The 11,847-nt window shown below is 34.2% G+C and overlaps 1 long non-coding RNA gene across 1 annotated transcript; it reads right to left on the reverse strand.

The window, feature by feature from the left end:
- Window positions 1-2,376: 2,376 nt before the first annotated feature.
- LOC141379563 (uncharacterized) lies at window positions 2,377-10,958 on the reverse strand. The gene is made up of 4 exons (XR_012396419.1): window positions 10,819-10,958; window positions 8,674-8,698; window positions 4,407-4,498; window positions 2,377-4,302 (listed from the first exon to the last, which is right to left on the reverse strand). It is a non-coding gene; the product is annotated as an uncharacterized lncRNA (long non-coding RNA).
- Window positions 10,959-11,847: the final 889 nt, after the last annotated feature.

The raw sequence follows: 11,847 nt of genomic DNA on the forward strand, positions 1-11,847 counted from the left end.
TTAATGCAGACTCGGTCCTAATTTACAGAAACACCCCGCAGGACCGCCTCAGTGTTTCATTTTGGATTCATTCCACTTGTTTCCTGCTGTGCAGTGGAATGAAGCAATGCGATATGTTCTTCTCTGATAAAATAAATTGAGCGCATAAGAAAAATTCAATAAATGGTTCCAGCACATAAATCTAGTCTTATAATCCAGTAAATAATACAATAATACATTTTAATATAATATAATATAATATAATATAATATAATATAATATAATATAATATAATATAATATAATACACCTTGGGCTTCATGGTGGCGCAGTGGGTAACACACAATTGCCTCACAGCAAGAAGGTTGCTGGTTCGAGCCTCTGCTGGGTCAGTTGGCATTTCTGTGTGGAGTTTGCATGTTCTCCCTATGTTGGTGTGGGTTTCCTCCGAGTGCTTCCGTTTCCCCCACAAGTCATAGAGCTTTAATTTATTTATTTATTTTATTTTGGAAGGTGAACTATATTTTTAACATGAATAAGCAACCTATACTTGTCCATTAGTTTAACATTTTGATAGCATGCAAAGTTTCTAGCATGCAAAAAAAAAAAGTTTCTAGCATGCATTAGCATTTTGCTATCACGATTAGCATATATTTAGCATGTTTCTTGCATGTATTTGCATGATTCATATTTACCATTTTGCTAGTTTGTTTTAGTATATGTTAACATTTTAGGTGACACGGTGGTTGCTGGTTCGAGCCTTGGCTGGGTCAGTTGCCAACGAATGAATGAACGAATGAACGAATGAATAAATGAATGAATGAATGAACGAACGAACGATCAAACGAACGAACATTTGGCCTTTAGAAGCATAAAAAAGAGTGCTAATAATTCTGGCAATAATTTTATATATAACATTATTATTTCACAGCATGTTTTTTAAGCATATTTTAACGTGCTATTTTGCATATTTAATACATTGTTAGCTTGAAAAAAACATGCTTGTAGCTTGTTTGGTTATATGGTTAGTATGTTAAAATTTAACATTAACATTAACATTAATTAATGCTGCTAGTATGTTTTAGCGTTAACAATAACTATAGTGTTGATACATTACTATGCTAACATTGTTACCATGAATTAGCATGTTGCTTGCAATTCCGAGCATATTTTATCTTCTTGTTGTAATATTAGACTTAATATCACTTGAAATTGTCTTGCTCTTGTTGAAAATACCTAACTTTGGAATATTTGATAGAAATTTGCTGTATGTGAACAAATTCTCTATTATTGTCACCTTAAAATCATAACTTACACTGAAAATACACATTTTGAAGTTTGCCATTTGGTTGTTTTGCCACTTCAAGCAACAAAGCCATCAATCAATCAATCAATCAATCAATCAATCAATGACAAACAATCAGACAAATAATCTATAAAAAATAATGAGTAAGTAGGTGAGTAAGTGAACCAACGAATAAGTAATGTTCTAATTCATTCATTCATTCATTCATTCATTTATTTTCTTTTCAGCATAGTCCCTTTATTAAACCAAGGTCGCCACAGCGGAATAAAACGCCAACTTATCCAGAACATTTTTACACAGCGGATGCCGTTCCAGCCGCAACCCATCCATGGGAAACATCCACACACAGACTTATTCACACTCATACACTACGGACTATTCAGCCAACCCAATTCACCTGTACCGCATATCTTTGGACTGTGGGAGAAACCGGAGCACCCGGAGGAAACCCACGTGAACGCAGGGAGAACATGCAAACTCCGCACAGAAACGCCAACTGACCCAGCCGAGGCTCGAACCAGCGACCTTCTTGCTGTGAGGCAAAAGCACTACCTATTGCGCCACTGCATCACCACTAATGTGCTAATACTTGAATGTGAATAAATGTAAAATGTTCTTCATTGCAGCACAAAATGCATCAGGTCAGAATGTGCATCTCTGTTAATGTGTGTATCCCTTTGTGAATCTCTATGTGTGTGAGTTTCCTTCGGTTTGAGTGATTAAAGCCCACACACCATTACTCTAAGAGGTGAGAGCAAAGAGCCGTGAACCTCCGGTCTGACTCATATGCCACTTCTCATTAAACCCAAAGACACACACACACACACACTTTCTCAAATACAGAGAGCTGTGGATTTCTTGCACATTAGTACGGCAGAGAAGCAATCATTTCATAGTCCATTCAAAGACATATATGTGAAAACAAGGATCATATAAAGGTCAAGGGCAAAATAGCATCTTTGAGGATGAAAATATATTCTCAGTCTTTTTCCTTTCAAAAAGAGGTGAAAGAGAGAGAGCGAGTCTGTGAAACAGAGTATATAAATTATTTGGATATATTCAGTTTTTTGACAACACTTCAATATTATTGTTCATTCATTTATTTCATCACCTTAGAATTATAGGGTTCTCTGACATTTTTGTCAAAATTGAGTTATTCACATTTTATTAAATGATAACTTCTTTACATTAAATGATGTTTTTTATGAGTTGTTTACATTATGACTTTTTATTTCAAAAACAAAAAAAAAGGTTTATATAACAAGTCTATCTATAAGATTCTTTCTGTGAGCCAATCAGCATTTTTAATGCACACACATGGACCAATCAGAACAGTTTTCTTTGTAATTTCGCCGGACTGCTCCATTGACATTGGAAAAGACCAGAGAAACAAAATCACACAAAATCAGAGTCGGCTAAATAATGCCATACCACACAAAATTTAAATGTGGAAATGTGATGATTTAGAAGCAATTTTTGACATTGAGATGAAATGTTAAATTTTACACTGTTGAAAAAGAAATAAATATTTAAATTAAATATTAACCGTGAAATATTTTTAATTGTGTATATATAGTGAGTGAAACACTTTTCAGTGTTAATTAAACTCATTTGCTCATTGTCTGTTTTCTTTTAAAGTCTTTTAAATTTAATAGTAAGCCTTAAAGGGCTATCACTTAATTTAATTCATGGGTCTTATAATTCAATAAACATAACTCAATAATTCATAGAAAGCATATAATTTATTAAATATTAACATATTAATTAAAGTGAATGATTTGTATGAATTATTGAATTAAAGAATTTACTTCAAATTGGAGTAAAAAAAACTGTAAATGCAGATAGAACCTTATAATTCCAAGTGCTAAATAACTTTTCAGAATTAAAAGGTTCTATCTGCATTTACCGTGTTTTCATTGCAACAATTTTCAGTAAATTATTTATCCTTGTTCTTTATCCTCGCGCTACAGATAAGCTGTTTAACTGTTGTTGTGTTTTTATTGCCAGTGAAGCGTTCAGTTTTTCCACTTGCAAAGTCCGCCTGTAAATAGTGAATGCGCCATGGCGCTACGCAACTGACTCCCAAAGGGAATGGGAGATTAGATCATGGGCAAAGCGTATTTTTCCATTCTTAAAATAGCAAAAGGGGATTCGGACATGCATTAAATACTTTTGTGACATGCACTTTAGACTTTGCACCTAGATCATTAAAACAGCATTATATGAATTACTCCAAACTATAGTAGTGAAAGTGAATGATTTATATTATTGTATAGGATTGCCTACAGCACCAAGAGACATCATTACAGAAATTATTATATAATAAATGATTAATATTGCACGTATACTGCATATTTGAAGAACATTTTCAACACATGTGAAAAGAAAATATATACTTTAACATTCACACATCAAAATTTTTACAAGATGTTTCCTGGGCCATCAATACAGAAAATGCATTTTTAGTACTCCACATGAAAGAACCTATTTTTTATGCATAAAAAAAAACACAATTTCAAAGTGCATTAAAAATGTATAAATCATGGAATGATGCTAGAAATGACTCCTAACTATGATCCTGAGAGTGGATGATTCATATTCAACTATATGGCTGCCTAGAGCAGCAAGAGACACTATAAAAAGCATGGATAAATGTTCACGGGCTAATAGAATAATTTTATCTTCTTCACAGTTTAGTAATAACTCTGCAGGCTGACTGGATGTTTGGCAGAGTGGGTGAGAGAGATACGTGCAGGAGCACATGTCTGCATACATGTGAGCCTGAATCTTTTGATGTCAGTTGAGGGATGTCAGCTCTGTGATGATGGGAAGGGGACTGGAAGTGTTCCCTGCCCTCATTACATCAGTTATCACCTCCGCAACCAGCAAATGTGTGTGAAAATCACTTATCAGCAAGTCCCCATGTGTGTAAGGGGGTTGCTGTGAATGGAAGTGATGCACAGAAGGAAAGAATTGGTCATCCCGGCCGTTACCATTGCAGTAAAGGTGGTTCTGGAACTGAAAATTGTCCTCTGTATTGAGTTCTTAAAGCTACAGTTGGTAGTTTGATAGAAGCTAGTGATGGCAAACCAGCTTTGAAAGCATAAAATCCCAGATCCTACCTTAAGAGCTTTCCAAAATCATGGCTCCTCAAAAACAAATGCACGCCAAAGCCAGAGCAGAGTGCCGTGATGAAAGACAATGTTGATATTACCTGTAACACAACATCACAATACAAAGCATGTAACATTACAATAAGTAAATGTAAAGAAATTATTTACAGAAAGGCAGAGTGTACTATAGAAATTTTTTTTTAAACAAAGAATATTTTGTTGGACTAACTTAATGAAATAATCAAGTCCCCACTTTAAACAGTAAGTAATGCATGTTTACAAACTAATGACAGTAATATTTATTTTTATATCACTGAGAAAAAAAAAGGATTTTTGTTGAAACAAAAACTTTATTTTTCAAAATCAAACTGACTTTAGGTATTAAGTTAAACTTTGTATAATATAAAAAATATTGATTAAATTTGATTAACACATTACAACAAAGTCACATAAAACATTTGTTGTCATGACTATGTGTTAAATTGTTATATTTTTACTGATTTAGTGAGTGCATGTTATTAGGTGTAGCTGTACAATCAGGAATCACCATGAAATCATGAAATTTGGTAACAATTTACTGTAATAGTTACGAATAAAGCACAGCAACACATTAATTTAACTTTAAACTTGTTTTATGATGTTATATGAGATTCAACTTTGTTAAATTCAAGTTGCATTGACTAGTAAAGTTCATTTGATTCAACTTTCAAGTTTTAAAGTAGAAACAAATGTTTTGCAAATTGCACATCAAGATTGATTGATTAATTGATTGTTTTCCCATAATACTGAATCAAACACTTTCTGCCCTTTTGCAACCGCATCCTAAAATGACAATTGGCACAAGGGAGGGGCAATAAACTGTCATTCAGACATCACAGCAATAGCTAACCACAACCAATTTCAGTGACGTTTTGATCGCTAAAATCAAGTGTTACTCTAAATTTGTTCAATAAGCCATTTCATTTGAACATGTAGATCCCAATAGGGAGAAAAAAAAACACAATAAACTACCACAACTTTAAATGTAGTGTTATAATTGACCACAAATTACCTTTTGCCTCAAATTTATCAAGGAAAATTAAAAATGGCAATTTAAACATTGTAATATATATATTCAATTATTGATTGACATGATTATTTGTGTTTAAGTTACAATTGTGGGGTGGTCACTGAAGTCAGTAAATGGCTCTCAAGTCGAGCAAAAGGCAAGCCAGTTCTCATTGAGCTTCACAAACCATCATCATTTTGCTGGAGAAGTGGTAAAAGAGAGAAGTATTCATTTAATGAGTTACCTTTAACACCTGTTCCATTCCCATAAGGTACTTCTGGTATGCTGTGGTCTTTTTAAGCTGTAATAGCTGCTTGGCTGTGCTGATGGACTGTGGGATTACTGGATAAATTACTTTGCACTCTCTGATGGATTGTATGCTGTTCCTCTGGGCTTTCCATAACCTGTTCTGGCTCTCTGTGCCTTCCCTCTGATTTCTTATATGACTGGAGGCTGATTGGTGAAGGACTGTGATCTGTGATCAGCTATGGTGCCTATTGTTTATTCTATCATTTTGATAATTTGATCAGTGTTATAAATTATATATACATGTTCTTATTATTAAAATAGGTGGTTTTATTTGAGTTAAATAAACATAAACATTGAACAAAGTTTGTATCACTTTATGTTAAGATATTGGCTGTAAATTGACTTGTAAAGTACATATTTTGAATGATCTTACTCTATGTTTCAAATCAATACCTAACTCGTAATATGCAGCAAATTAAGAGTTTATTAAAACATGTATGTTGTATGTATATTTAAAATGTTTCTAATTACAATATTATTATTTGTTGATTAAAAAAACAATTAACAGTACTGATTTTCAGTTTTTTCAATAGATATAGTTTTTTTCTTTTTCGTAACATGTTTATTTAAGGTTATCAAATAGAATGTACTATGTGCTTTTAAAGACATAAAGGTAAGTTTTACCAAAACAAATGTGCAATGGGTTATAAAAATTAAAATCATTAAATATAAGAAAATAAGTAAATAGGTCAATAGATAGATGGAAGTAAGAAACCATCTACATTAGTAAGAACTAACATTGGTGACCAATTAGCCACAAAGTCTCTGGAAGCACATAAAACAAAATATAAATATGATGTTAAATATTTTAATGAACCCAATTCTTTAAAAAATAAAATTGTTTCATTCTTAACTCTATGTTTAACTAAATTTAATTTACACTATTAAAAAATTATTTACATGCTTTACTTATTTTTAACAATGTAGTTAAAATACATTTTTAAAACCTATTGTTTGGTGTTTTAATCATGGACATGTTTTTAATTCATGTGTGAATTGCAATTTTGTTTGTGGATAACCAGATACATTCATAATGCTGTGTCCGTCTGGAAACCCTCCAGGGGCCTCATGTACGAAGACTTGCGTGGAAATCTTACTAAAACATTGCGTACGCACAAAGCTGTAAATGTGCGTACGCAGAAAAAAATTCAGATGTATGAAACACTGCGTACGCCGAATCTCACGCATATTCTTTTGTACATCTGAATGAACGTGAAACTGAGCGCAACATGCACGAGCACAAAACCCCTCCCTGCCTCCTCCCCCGTATGAATATGCTAATGACTATGCTAATGGCAAAACCCAACGAAAAAGCAACAGCAAAATCAAGCAAAAAGAGAAACTTTGAACAGAATGTGAATTGGAGGTGCTGCTTTCGGAGGTAGACCGGAGAAAAGCGGTGTTATTTGCAAGTTTGTTCTCCGGAATTAACAATAAAAGAAAAAAATAGAGTGGGAGAGTTTAGCTGATACGGTTAACACAGTTGGGTCTGAACATCGCACTGAGTGCATTTAAAACAGAAATAGTGTGGTTTATAACTGAAAACTGTTGCAGAACCCTTAGCAGTCTCAGTGGCGCACCTCATAAGCATGTGTTCATGTACTGGCATGTTCGAGCATTAACTCGGCACGAATCCAGCGTCTAATGAATTCTTTCTTTTTTTCCCGCTACATATCAGATTTTGCCCACTATTTATCAAGAGAAAGACAAGTAGGAATCATCAATAAGTTTGTGCATCATATTTTATTTGCACATTTATTGAATGGTAATGTTTCTGATTCACGCATGCAAATTCATCTTCAGATAGTGTCTTTATAGCAATGTGCGTGCAGTAGATCGCTCAGATTACATTGGGAAAACAGGCGACCGCTGCAAATTGTGCTTTAATGTTTAGCTGGTCAACTGTATGGTATGGAAATCTTACATACCTGCTGAACCCGTCTCATACAGCTGCCATTGCAAGGCTCAGACACTTTGTAGAAAAGAATTTAATACAACTGCCTCTAGGAGTCGCCAATGGAAATAAAACAGACACGCACAAAAAATGTGCGTACGCCTGCCAGAAAGCTGCCGTGAAGCTGCGCACATTCCCACGTTCAGTTCATTGTTAGTAAATCCAAACGTGAGCGATTCTGAGCGTGAAACCTGGCGTACGCAAAGTTTTTGTGCGTACGCAGCGTTGATACATGAGGCCCCTGGACAAAGATCAGGACAAGACTTGGGTTACACTGAGCTTACAGGCTTATTATTTTTAAAAGATTCAAGCAGGATTTGCCAATTCAAGCAAAGCATAATCTACTCCCATTTAGGACAGAGTGATTCCCATATCTCCACCGAATCTCTTCACAAATCTCTCAAACATCCACAAACTCACAGTTTTGTGCTAAAATGCTTTGTCCCACCATGTACTGTCTGTTCGCTGACCTTCTTCTCAAAGTCTTCCTCCTGCATATTCATATGCACAGTGACATTAGCATTGCAGTTATGAAATATGTATGCTGTATGAAGCACAGAGCGCAATGGCTGCCCTTTCACATCCAGAGTCACTGGGGAAGGTGGCGAGGGAGTGTTTCTTGAAAAGTTTCGAGACTTTTTCTAAGGCTTTTGTGTCAGATTCTTGCGGGAAAGCCAAGTAGTTCCAGACTTTGTAATAGAAAAAGCGGGGGGAAGGAGGGTGGGCAGTTCAGGGCAGACAGTACTGTCTCTACGCCAGCGAACACTTTAGAAAGCCATTTCAGTTCCAAACTCACATTGGGATTTGTGGACTGGATTAGACTGAAACTGAACTAGACACAGCCAGACTGATTTAGTGCCTGATATGAATCAGATTTGTAAACTGAAATCTGTCAGTGAGATCATGCTAACTCTTTAAAGGGACAGTTCTCCCAAAAAAATTACAGTTAATGTTAATTTACTCACCCTCATGCCATGATGTTAGCTGAAGCTGTTGATTAAAGATGAAAAATGTGCAATTAATGTTCAGTTTTATTGCAGAAATAAGATTTCAAAAATAATCATCAGGAGTCATAAGTATTAGCATGTTTTAGCAGCAGTTGACTATATAGTGCATTTCATTTTTTGACTCTAAATTTTACAAACTTTTTATGACACTGTGCCTTGTTTGCTCTGAACAAACACATGATCCTTCATCTTGATATGTTATGGCATCCACTTTTTTACATTGAGACCCCACCAAAGTCTGTACAGACACAAAGGAGCTGTTAAAATTTAACAAAGCAAATTTTGTTTTACTCAGTTGTTCTGTTGTCATCAGATAAAAGAACACATTTCTTAAAAGAGAAACTGAATTGTCATCTGCATACTATAACAAATCTAGACATATGACCCCACACGCATGCATGATGTAGACAGGTGTCAGACCTAGATATACAGTAGATACGGTCCAGTAGGGGCTCTCTGCTCCTACTAGTAGGCTCAGTAAACTGTTGTCATCTGTCCACATGGTTAATCAGCTATAGATCACATATGGCTGCAGTCAGAAGTTAACGTGAATTATTTTGTTTGTTTATTAAGCTTCCCATTTGTATTTTATTAAAGTCTACCCCTACCACAACCCTAAACCCAATTATCACAACAACGTAAAAACATATCTGGATTGTTCTATGATATCTGATTAACTAAGATAATTTTTTATTAAACTTCCCATTAACTGTATTTTATTAACGTCTATCCTACTCCGACCCTAAACCAACTGTCAGAGTAATGTAAAAACAGATCTGGATTCTTCTACATCAGTATATCTGATTAACCACAAGAATTATGTATATTATTTATTCAATTTCTCATTAATTGTATGTTATTAATGTCTACCCCTACCCCAACCCTAAACCCAACTGTTACAGTAATGTAAAAAAAAAGATCTGGAATCTTCTAGAATAGCTGATTATCCTTGTGGATAGATACTAGAAGGCGCAGAAGGCCACTACTGGCCCATATCTATCAGCTGCGGGTGCAAGTACATTTGTTGATGCAAATAGTCAGAATGCACATCTGAAAGAAATACATTAGTAATTAGTGCACATATTCGAACAGAAGACCTACAGAATGAACTTTTGGTGAGGTTAAAAGGGTTTTCTTTTTTCAGTATTTGTTTCATGAGTTTTAAGGACAAAGCTACAACTGCACGCCTAATTATGGTACAATTTATGAAATCAGGACAATTATATGGTGACACTGACTCTTCAATTAAATTATCACCATAAGAGCTGTTTTCAGGTAATTTGTTTAAAAAACAAACAGTTGACATGTTTGTATCAATATTTGTTTACAATACAGAATTTGAATTATTGTCAATGAAAAAAGATACAAGAGAGAGAGTAAAGAGAATAATAATAATAATAATAATAATAATAATAATAATAATAATAATAATAATAATAATAATAATAATAATAATAAAGAACATGATATAAACTTGAGGGTAAGACATTTTTGAATGAATTACAGTAAAAAAATAATTAAAACATTATTACAGTATAAAAATAATTAAATACAAGTCCCTACAAAATGAAATAGTTTAGTTTTCTTTCCTATTTTCAGATAATGAAATAATATTTAAATAATTAATAAATTCTTGCATTATGAAAAATTATTATAAAATTATGAATTCTTGCATTATGAAAAATATGGTTTGGTATTAGTAAATTTGTGTTTGTGGATATGGAATTTACAAAGAAAATAATTAAAAATTTTAACAAAACAAGCATTTCTTTTAGTAGAGACAGATTCATAATAACCAACAATTTCTTTTAAAGTAACAGAAACATCTTGTTGTATAATGTCATTAATAAATGAGCCAATATGTATCCAATATTGTATTGTATAATTACAACCCCAAAATAAATAAACAGTTTCAGTATTTAATTAATTAATTAATTAATTAAATAACTTTTCAAAAACTGTTTAATAGGACAAAAATGTGTTTTTTAATTTAAAAATAAATATTTGACCTCATTGGTGAGGAAATATTTTTGTTGCAAAGACCATATTTTCTTTTCCAAATTTATTGCACATTCAAAAGCTGTGTGACGAGGTGAAACTCACTCAAACAAACTGGAAGGAGGCGGGAAATGGCGAATGTCAACAATAAACTCAAAACTAAAAGAAATCTGCAGCTCCTTACAGACTACTGCCGGGCAAATATGCAGAAAAGTCCACACAAACGTCCCAGACCTTCTCCTGTCTCTTTCACTGTCGTCACTCCACCTTTTATCTCACCTGCACTTCTTCGTGACACTCGAGCCTGGTGTCCCGCAAACAGGTGAACCTCGTTAACAAACGCGTCATTCCCACCTCGGCCCCGCCCCTCTCACTCACAACAAACTCTCAACTCATCAGTTTGAGTCATCAGTTTTATTGCGTTTATGAACAAATTAATAAACAAAGACAGACAACCCAGGTAAGGACGAGACAGTGTCTGAAGCATTGAGGAAAAACAAAGATGTAAAAGAGTAAAAAAGAAGAAAGTATTAAGCAGAAATAATTATGATAAGAAAGAAATATGCAAAATATTGCGTAATACATGAGTGAACTGAAATAAAATAAGTAAACTGAAAATATGATGTAAACTACTTTAAGATTCAATGGAATGAGCAGATAAGTAAAACAGAAAGAAAAGGTGTCTACTGTCTTCTCTTTCTGTGTGTGTGCGTCGTTCTCAGCAGGAGGGTCAGCGAGAGGATGATGAGGGTGACAGCAGGTCACCACACTGCATCATGGGAAGGTGGGGGTGTTTCATTGCGCTAGAGCATAGGGGTCACCTTGAATGTGTGCGTGTGTCCTACCAGTAATAGATCAGCTGCATGAGCTTTCATATTTATAACATGATGCATACAGGAAGACAGAAAAATATGCAAATGCACAGCTGGTGTCAATAACCACAGAGACACACAATGCTGTATGGACCGATTCTCAGAAGTGATATCCAACTGGTCAGTGGTATAAAGCACAAATTATAAACGCAGAAACTGTGCTTTACTAAGTAGCTTTAAAACTGTGTAGGCCTACTTTTACTTGAGTAGGTGAGAGCGGGGCACAAAGTAATGAAGTGTAAAAGGTAAGACTGTTTTGATG

This window comes from Danio rerio, chromosome 20, assembly GCF_049306965.1.
Source record: "Danio rerio strain Tuebingen ecotype United States chromosome 20, GRCz12tu, whole genome shotgun sequence".
Lineage (NCBI taxonomy): Eukaryota > Metazoa > Chordata > Actinopteri > Cypriniformes > Danionidae > Danio > Danio rerio.